The 9,851-nt window shown below is 41.8% G+C and overlaps 1 protein-coding gene across 2 annotated transcripts in view; it reads left to right on the top strand.

Annotated features, from left to right (window-relative positions):
• The first annotated feature begins 325 nt into the window (after positions 1–325).
• The window catches only part of LOC147134099 (RNA binding protein fox-1 homolog 3-like), a 246,791-nt gene continuing 237,265 nt past the window's right edge, over positions 326–9,851 (top strand). Inside the window, exons 1-2 of one of the 2 annotated variants that reach the window (XM_086054988.1) lie at positions 7,992–8,136; positions 8,682–8,827. The gene's annotated coding sequence lies outside the window, so the exon portion shown is untranslated. Of the gene's footprint in view, positions 436–7,991; positions 8,137–8,681; positions 8,828–9,851 lie in introns of those variants that run through there. The other variant, XM_086054990.1, reaches the window with a different exon arrangement.

Below are 9,851 nucleotides of genomic sequence, written 5' to 3'. Positions count from 1 at the left end.
CTATTCTATTATTCTAGTCTATCCACCCCCTCCCCTTCCCCCGGTTGTGAGCGTGCGTAGGGACGCGAGCCCCTCGTGTTGCTCCATTTCCGCGGTCGCCATCCGACCGATATGAAGGAATGACTGGGCCCACACGGACGTCCCCTCTAAAACGCCACTGACCGACCAATCACAGGACACCGCTCGCTCTCTCGCTCTCTTACTACTTCCTCCCATTCTCTCTCTCTCTCTCTCTCTCTCTCTCTCTCTCTCCCTCCTCCTTCCACCCGAGCATCCCCTTGTCCTCATCCTCCTCCTTTTTCCTTTTCCTCCTCTTCTTCCTCACACCGTGTGGTCCGTGGAGGACTTCTTGTCTTGCGGGAGCAACGTGGAGAGGAAAGTAGAAGAAGGAGAAGAAGTACAAGCGTGACCGCGGACGAGTGGCGAGCATCAGCTGTGAGTACAACATGCGTGGACACACATCCGCGCAGACACACACGCGCACACCGCGTTGTGTTGTCGGGCTGTGCAGGATGTCATTGTTGCCAAGTTGTTCCTGTCACACCGGCTGCTGGAGTCAAACTTGCTTACAAACGCGCATGAATGAAGAGCTCTGCTTATTTTGCTTTTGTCTGTATCTCGTCACTTGGGAAATAAGGAATATCCCAATTTTGCTGTCATTCCCAAGATACTGTTGAGCATGAAGGAGTGTTGAGGTGACTGCGTACGAAAGTAGCTTTATGATGAACATGAAGACACACGCGAGTCGTTTAGGGATTTTGTTTTGGGTTATTCCGGGAGCTAGGCTCAAAAATGAAGTGTGGAAAAAAGATTTGCAGATTCTCCACGCAATGGTTTTGTGTGGACAGGGTCTGATTGTTTTTTATGAATTGGATTCATTCATTTTTTTTAATTTTTTTTTTAGGATTTTTACATTTGAATTCTGCACCTGTTTATTTTTGAATTGTTAAATAATATTTGTCAATAATTTTTAAAATTTTAATTGCAATTAACTTACAAAAAAAAATATATATATATGTATTTTAAAATCATCTTATTAAAAACAATATTTTTATTTTTCAAATGTTTTTTAATTAAAAATGATAAATTTTTAATTCGATTTGGCATGAGATCCGAAACAGTAAATAGGTAACATTTTTAACAAATTTTTTTAAAAGTCTCAATTCACTAATGGTAAATCGTGAAAACAAGGGTGATCTGTGTAATCTTAACCAATTTCAGATCTTTTTTTTTTTCTTTTCTGTTGAAATGGCCGGTCATTTCGAATCAAGAAAAAAAAAAAATGCACAGTGAATGTAATCTCCGTTTTGATCCATATTACTGATTGGCAATGTATAGCACAAGTGGTACGTGGGATCCCTCTAGTGGTATGCGAATCACAGCCTGCCTGAAATAGAGTGATTTAACTTTTAAGTACGTTTACGTTCAATTGTCAAGAACTGTTTAGGTTGCAAAACGTCAACTAAAGCAAGCAAACAACATCCCCGCAAAATGAGTTGGCAACACTGACTCAAGTTTCATGAATCAAACATGCTTCCTTGCTCAACTTGTCCTCGTGTTTGTTGACCATCTTGTGCCGCGCTCGGCCTTAATTGGAGGAAAGTCGATGGTTTCTCGCCGGGTGTTTTTTTTCCATGTCGGCGCAAAGGCGAGCCCCAGTTACTCGTCGGTCGCAATCGATCGGGCGGCGGCGGGTAACCGGCGCTGATCATCAATACGCCGGCTTACGAGGCGAGGCCGAGCCGCTGTCCCCTCCGGCTCAATTACAGCGGCCACGTTTCTTCCATACGACCTCCGCAAGGTCAACCGCGGTGTCGGCTTCACATCATTTTTTTTTTCCGCGAGCTAGCGTGGCTGCTAAATGTTTAATGGCGGAGCTCGTCGATAACCACTCAGTTCATGAAGGAGAAAATGCTCTCGTGGGTCTTCTGGAGGGAAGCGCTGGCTCGAGCTAGAAGACTTTGGAGCAAGATATTCACTGGAAATTGTCTTAGCTTACAGATTGTTAGCCTAAAGAAAATGTTAGCGCAATAGTAGCAGCGAGATGATGTTTGCTACAAGTTTACATTAGCCTGAAAGAATGTAGCCAATCAACGTAGCGCCCTACTGAGGAACAATCAAGTGGCCGTTAATAAAAACATGTCCTACTCAAAGCCGTCTTTTGTGGAAAAGTGAGTTCCACAGATGTCAAAAAGTATTTTCCAAAGCAAGTGTGATAACGCGAGGTTTCTGCCTGCGATGATTTGTTTGGAGATTGGTGGTTGGGGGGAAAAAAAAAAGACCATATGTGTGTGCTGTTGTGTGTTTTTGATTTCGGAGCACACTATACACAGTATGACCAAAACTGTTTGATGCCTGATGTTTATAAGATTTTATTTAAATTTTCATGTGTGAGGTCTGTAACAGATATAAAAAAATCTATTAAGATTTGAAAAATCCATGTGTACCCGGGTTTAGAGAGAGAACTAAGTATTGTTAGCATCAAGATGTAAGCCTGAAGATTACATTAGCTAGATGATGTTAGCAAAAAACAAAAATATGAATTTAAAGAAATTATCCGGTACATTATGGATTATGTTATCTTGAAGATGTTAATAAGAAAATTGTTATTTTAAAGATTACGTTAGCTATAGAAGATGTTATCTACAACAGAGAGAAGATGGTGTTGGCTTGAAGATGTTCGCCTGAAGATCACGTTAGCTTCAAAATCACATGACCTGGAGGAGAATGTTAGCTGGAAAATGTTAGCCTGTCGATTACGTTAGATAAAGAATGAAATAATCTTAAAAATGACATTAGTTTGAAGATGATAGCTAGTAGATTATGATTTATGTTATCTTGACGATGTCAACAACAAGATGACGTTAGTCTGAATCTTACATTGCTAGAAGCTAGTAAGCTTTCTGATCCAGTGCTCACATATGTCTGTTTTTGAGTCGACTGAAGGAGCTGGGTGCTTTCTTTCATCCGCAAAACATCTGTTAGCGCAGGGCGGCTCATATTTGCGCCTCATTTGCCGCTCCATTTTGTCCCCAAAGTCCATTAGCACGTTAGCCTGTCTGCCGCTTTTAGCTCGCCAATAAAAAGGAGCAAGCGCCTCCGCCTCGTATCAGATCAGCGCCGCTGCGCGCTGAACTTTTTTTTTTTGCTCCATTTAAGACGCCCACGAAGACGGCATGCTTTCACTAAATAAGATGTAAAATGAACGGCCAGGAGGCGACCATGCAGGATATCTCACTGTCGGCCATTACGCCTCACACAGGAAGAAATTGAAGAGGCAAGGACGCTCACTTCCTTTCGCAAGACATGCTCTTTTTATTTCTTTTTTTTTAACTTTTGTACCACGCAGGCAAAAAAAGAAAAAAGTCTAAGGGGAAATAAAATTGGTCATCTGTACCACTGTAGTCCCCATTCTACTCCTTCTTTTTATGACATTCTGGTCCACTCAGACTGAGGACATTCTGCCGCAATTTGAGAGCCTTCTGGTCCACTTTGAAGATGCTTTGATTCATTTTGAGGATATACTGGTCTATTTCTGGAAAATTCTGGACCACTTTTAGGACGTTTTAGTCTACTTTGATTGCATTTCAGTCAAATTTGAAGACATATTCATCCAATTTTTAAACATTCGACTCGACTTAAGGGACATCCTGATCCATTTTGAAGACATTTTGTAACACATTCTGATCCACTTGAACATTCTTATATACTGTACTTCTAATCATATGAGGACATTCTGCTACAATTTGAGAGCAATCTACTACACTTTGAAGACATTTTGGTTCACCTTGAGGACATTGTGATCCGTTTTTGGAACATTCTGCTCCACTTTGAGGAACATTTGTTTACATTTTTAATCCACTTTAAGAAGATTCTGTGTACATTCTGGATGACCTTGAGAGGACATTTTGTCCACTTTGACATTCTTGTACACATCTAATCAACTTTAAGGACACACTGCTTCAAACCATTCTGGTTCATTATGAAAACATTCTAGTTCATTTTGAGGACATTCTGGTCCACGTCAAGCAGTTTTAGTGCACTTTACAAACCTTTGAGTCTACTTTAGGAATATTTTGTTATACTTTGATAGTACTCTGTTCTTGTTTGAGGACATTTGGTCCACTTAAAGGATATTCGGGTCCACTTTGAGGACATTGTGGTCACCATCTGGGTCTCGGTGTCCAAAGAAAAACATGGTCGGCATATGAGGTTATTAGATAATTGATGAAAAGACTTTTGTTGTCGTTTGTTGTCTTTCATTAAACAGGTGTTAGAAATGTGGCCAATTAACTCGAAGAAAAAAAAGTTAATTGTTTGCCCCTTCACATAAAAATGTATTTGGATGTTCAAAAACATTCATTCATTAAAAATAAAAAGTACAAACTAGATGCCTGGTTCTAACAGTTATAGTATAGCGAACAATGGTAAACATGTCATAAGTATTAAAAGAAAAAGACTTGTTGATGAGGTATAAAACACTTTTAATTGAAGTCAATTATCTGTCATCTGATTGGCTGTCGCCTCCCTGGCCGCGTTTCCTGTTTGCGCGTCTCAAAGAGCGTCACTCGCTACGCGAATTGGCTTATTTTTATTGTCACAAATGAATCGGCGCAATTTTTTAATTTTTCTCCAATCTTCTCTTGGTCTGAAAGGTGTTGGTGTTTTCTCACCACAAACACGCATGCCGCCATTTTGTTGATCTCTTAGCGAATCAGACGCGACGCTTCTAATGGGCACTTGCTTTATGTTCTTCTTCTACGTCATCATCCTTTGTTAATAAAGTATTTTTTCTAAATCTCTAATTTCTTGAAATATTATCTCCTAAAAATAAAACATATTTTCCCACTTCTCCTCTTCAGCCAATTGTATCCTCTTACTTGCTTTCCCATTTTATGTCCGTCTTTTTCTTCCTCCTCAACTTCCCATTTTTTTTCCCTCCCCTGCCTCTTCTTCCTCCCTTCCCTCCTCTTCCTCCTCTTCCTCTTGACGGCTTTGGCCCAAGCGAGGCTCTCAGGTGAGAGCATCCAGTCATCACGGCGGCTGCTTATCTCGCCGCTATCGATTGGACGCCGTGTATGTGTGTTGGCTGGGGGTGGTGGGGTTCAAAGTGGTGCGACCAATCAATGGGGGCATTTCATTCTCCTTGAAAAGTCCTTTGTTTGATCCCCGTCACCGATTGGACAGGACTGACGCTAATGCGCCGGCCACTTCATCGGAGGTCCAGTTGCAGTTTTTGCTTTTGGATTGGCCACCGTGCCGAATTTCATGTGAGATTCCCAGAGTGCCAACAATTACCACGTGAGACGTCCAACACTGCAAAAACGAGCCAGGCTAAGTTAAAAAAAGAAAGTCACATCTCCCAAGATGTGTTTTTGACGCTGATTTAAAAACTGCCATTATGTCCTTTTTTTTCCTACTACAACAGGTTTTTGAGAGATTTGGATTTTTTGTTTTTAAGTGTGACCCATAACAGATTGCGCAATACGGATTTAATCATGCGTTGTCGTTCATTGCTATGACGTTTCAGAAAAAACTGTTGCTGAACCTAAGCCTTCACTCAGAAATATTAGTAAATATATTGATATATTACATATTAAATTATTACTATTATATTATTATTATGAAAACCTGATGTGCTAGAGAAAAAACATGAGGTTGGCAGATTCGGAATCAGCGCCAAAAAAAAAAGATCTAGAAAAGTTTACTTGCATCTCTGATTAAAAAATGTAGTACAAAAAATATTGACCAGCTTTATTTGACTTGAGAGAAATACTTGGCCACAAGAATCCAACTAAACAGGAATCAAAACGAATGTCAGACAAACAAGCTGATTTTTTTATTTTTTTATTCTCATCCTGGTTAGCTGATTGGCAGTGTCGGCACATTTCATTTTATAGCCTTCACCTTCTCAATAAAATACTTATTTCCAAATATTTTTCCCCTCATAATTTGATATTTGATGACATTTTAGTCTAATGACTTTATATTTTATGGTCTAATTACGTGATCCTTTTTCATCAGATGATATTTGTGCTAATTAATAGCTTCTGCGGCTTTCAACCAAAAATTTTACAACTTGAAGGAAGTCCTTCAACTTTAAGGACATTCGACTCCACTTTCACCACACTTTAGAACATTTTAGTTTGTTTTGGGACATTTCCGTGCACTTTGGGAACATTCTGATCCACTTTCAGGAAAGTTTGGATCCCTTTATGGACATTCTGGTCCACTTTGGAACGGTTTTTGTCCACATTTGCAACATTCTGGTGCACTGAGGACATTCTGGTCCATTTTGTAGATATTCTGTCCTTGTCCGAGGATATTCTTGTCTTTGGGAACATTTTTGTCCACTTTGCGTACAATCTGGATTACGTATTCTGAGAACATTTAGTTCCATTTTGAAACATTCCGATCCACTTTGGAGATTCCTGATGTACTTGGGAAAACTCCTGGTGGATTTACTTAAAAACATTTCCGTCCACTTGAGCACATTATATTTCTCTTTGGGAACATTCTAATCCACTTTGGGAACATACTGATCCATTTTACAAAGATTGTGATGTGCTTGGAGAATATTCATGCCCACTTTTTAGGCATTCTTGCTCACTCAAAGAACACATGTTGCGCTTTGGAACATTCTGCTCCACTTTGGCGATGACTCCTGATCTACTTTGAAGCATTCACGTCCACTTGAAAACACTTCAAGCTCCCTTTGGGACGTTCTCATTCTGTATGGGAACATTCTGCTCCACCTTGGAAAGATCCTGGTCTGCTTTGGGAATGTGATGTATGATATATTTTTTTTCGTCTAAGTTTTGGACATGATGACCATGCAACTTTGTGAGGCAGGTGTCTTAAAGTGGTGCTTGTGTTAGTGTAGTGCATATTGTCTCTTTTTAAAGTGTGCTTCTGTGTGCGCAGCAGTGATGTCAGCATTTGTCTCGGCCGCCGCGAGTCAATCAAAGTCAGCATCGGTGCCGGAACGGCAGTCGGCGAGCGTGTTATTGATGAATCATCCTTATTCATTCAGCGAACGCGGCCGCTCATGACGCCGCCGAGTAGACGAGGCAGCCAAGCGGCAAAGTGGCGGACGACGGAACAAAAGGCGTTGGAGCCGCTTTGCATAAAATCTTTCTTTGTGGCCTTCTTCACTTTCTTTTATTGATTCCCTGCCTCGTACGACCTTCACCTTTACGTTGCTGTTGCCGTGGAAACGATGCGGCGGAACAGTCTGGTCCACTTCAAGAACGCATTGCTTAACTTTTGGAACATTGTGGTCCACTTTGAGGACATTTTGATCCACTTAAGAACAATCTATTCAAAATTAGTTCCACTTATTTGGAGGGCATTATGGTCCACTTAGGGAGCATGGTAGTCTGCTTTAGAAAATGTTGGTCCACTTTAGAAACATTCCAGTCAATATTCTTAGGACTTTGTAGTTCGGTTTGAAAAAATCCTGTTGCACTTTGGAAACAGTCTGTCCCACTTTTGGAGCAATCGATGTGGTCCACTGAGTTCCACTTTAGGAGCTCTAGTCCACTTTTAAACATTCTGGACCACTTTGAGAGGATTCTGGCCCACCTTGGGAAAATTCAGCTCCTTTTTTGGGACATTTTCCACTTTCTGAGCATTTTGGTCCACAAAAGTACTTTACTCCTGTTCCCTCTCCATTATCTGTCTGCTAGACCTTATTAAAGTCGTTTCCCTTTACTAAGCAATAAAACAACAACAATAAATACTTTTATTACACAGGATTATTCCGGGTCCTAGTCCTCATTGCGGAGTATAAAATCTTGTGTTAAGACGAAATTGATGTCTGCCAGCTGAGTGTTAAGGTTGTTGAGGCTCTGGGAGCAGACCATTAGCATTTAGATTTGAGACCCCCACCCCATCCTCCGGTCGCCTCTTCCATGATGGGCGGGGCCCCGTCCGGGTCCGAGTGGCCTCTCTCTCTCTTTTTCTCTTTCTCGTTTTGTGCCTATCCGTTCGTCTGTCAGCTCGACGAGCGCATGTGCATCCCAAATGCTCTTTTATGAGCTGCCGGCGTAGGAGGTGCGGCGGCCACGTTGCTGATGCTGATGCTGATGCTCTTCCATCGATCGTCTGGTCAACACGCAGCGCCTCCTAATGGAGGTCAGGACACCATGCATCGCATTACTTCTCATTTCATCACACCTGCACACGTCGGCTCTCATTTAGTCTTCTTTACACGTCTGCGTGTACGCAGCATATTATTTCACGCACACTGTGGACAGCCGTGCCTCCCTCACGATATTGCGACTCATCTACTGTGGCTTCAGTGCGTCATGTCATATCGCGATATGTTGTGGCGCTAATGAGTCACAGAAGGGAAAGGGAGGCGCCTCGCAAAAGTAGTAGAAGAAGCTTTAAAACGGCGACGTGGCAATACAGCGCGCATGTTCCATTTTTAACACACGGCCCACAGTCGAGGTTTCATTAATTTTCCCACTCTGCCAGTCAGCCACGCCCACCCACCTCATTAGCCACTCTGCTCGCCTGGGGCGCACAGGTGCTTCAAACCAGCAAGATAAGCCTTCGCCTGCTGACTTTCACACGTTTTGCCTGTTTGTTTTTCTTTGCCAACCGCCATAAAAACTAAGTAGGGAAAGTAGGATGTTCTTCTTGACTTCGTTGGATTGGTCTCCTGTTTTTGATAGTGATGGACAGGTGAAGTCTGGCCTGTGTCGATACTGTGCCAGTAACTACTGACACCTGCTGGACTGTAAACATCCCTACAGGCAAGGACTCAACTGACAGTGTTTTGGGCTTTGAAGTACTTTCGTCGTCACCTTTCACTTCAGTGGTGAGTAGTAAGTACCATTCTAGAATTTTTTTATGTTGTCAATACACTATCATTTGTTTAAGCGTGTAGGAGGTGTTTCTAAGCGTAAGGTGGAGGTGAATAAAAGTGTAGGGAGGTTCCTACAGCTCTAAAACGTTAAAACAAAACTGCACACTTCACCTGTTGCAGGGGTGCAGAAAGCAAGCCCCACCCCACTTAACGAGAAGGGATCACTGCGTTATTGAATAATTCATGTTCGTTGTAATCTTTGGTCACTTTGAGGCTTTTTTTTGGAGAACATTCTGGTCCAATTTGGAACATTGCAGTTCCCCTTGGTGACATTGTCACCCACTTTGGAACATTCTGGTCCACTTAAGAATGAATTCAAATTTGGAAATATTCTAGTCCAATTTTAGGTCATTTTAGTTGAGTTTGGAAATGTCATAGTACCCTTTGGTGACATTGTGGTCCACTTTGGGAATGTTGTATTCCACGGTGATACTGTTACCTACTTTGGAACATTTTGGTGCACTTTAGGGCACTTGGCTCTACTTTGTGAACATTGTTTTCCACATTTATGGTTTTTACACCATCGAAGTTAAAAAAAAAAAAAAAAAAAAAGTCAAGGCATTTCAATCTGCTTTGGATGTTCTGGTCCACTTTGAAGCAATGTCTGTCCACTTTGGGAACATGGAAGCTGAAAGACTGATAGCTGAATGATTATGAATCGTGTTGCGCATGTCAATCATAAATAATGGTCTCCATGTGTGCTGCTGTTGGTTCAGTGTATTTACAAATGATAACAATGTTGTCTGCTTCATTAAATTATGAGATAATAATCATATATCTTGATTAGGTTTGGGTCTCCATGTGTGTGTGGGACGTGGGTGCGGGGGTCCTATTTTTTTTTTTTTTGCCGTCTGTGTGCTTCTGCGCCTCCGTCGGGGCCAAAGGCGTCCTCTTGGAACTAATATGCGTGGCGGGATCTCCCTCGTCTAGACGGAACGCCGACGGAATGGGATGTCGCGGCGATGAGATGCGGCCG

The sequence above is a fragment of the Filicampus tigris genome, chromosome 16 (assembly GCF_054856515.1).
Source record: "Filicampus tigris isolate MCC_2025a chromosome 16, RoL_Ftig_1.0, whole genome shotgun sequence".
Taxonomy (NCBI): domain Eukaryota; kingdom Metazoa; phylum Chordata; class Actinopteri; order Syngnathiformes; family Syngnathidae; genus Filicampus; species Filicampus tigris.
This window is presented reverse-complemented; position numbering and strand designations above follow the sequence as displayed.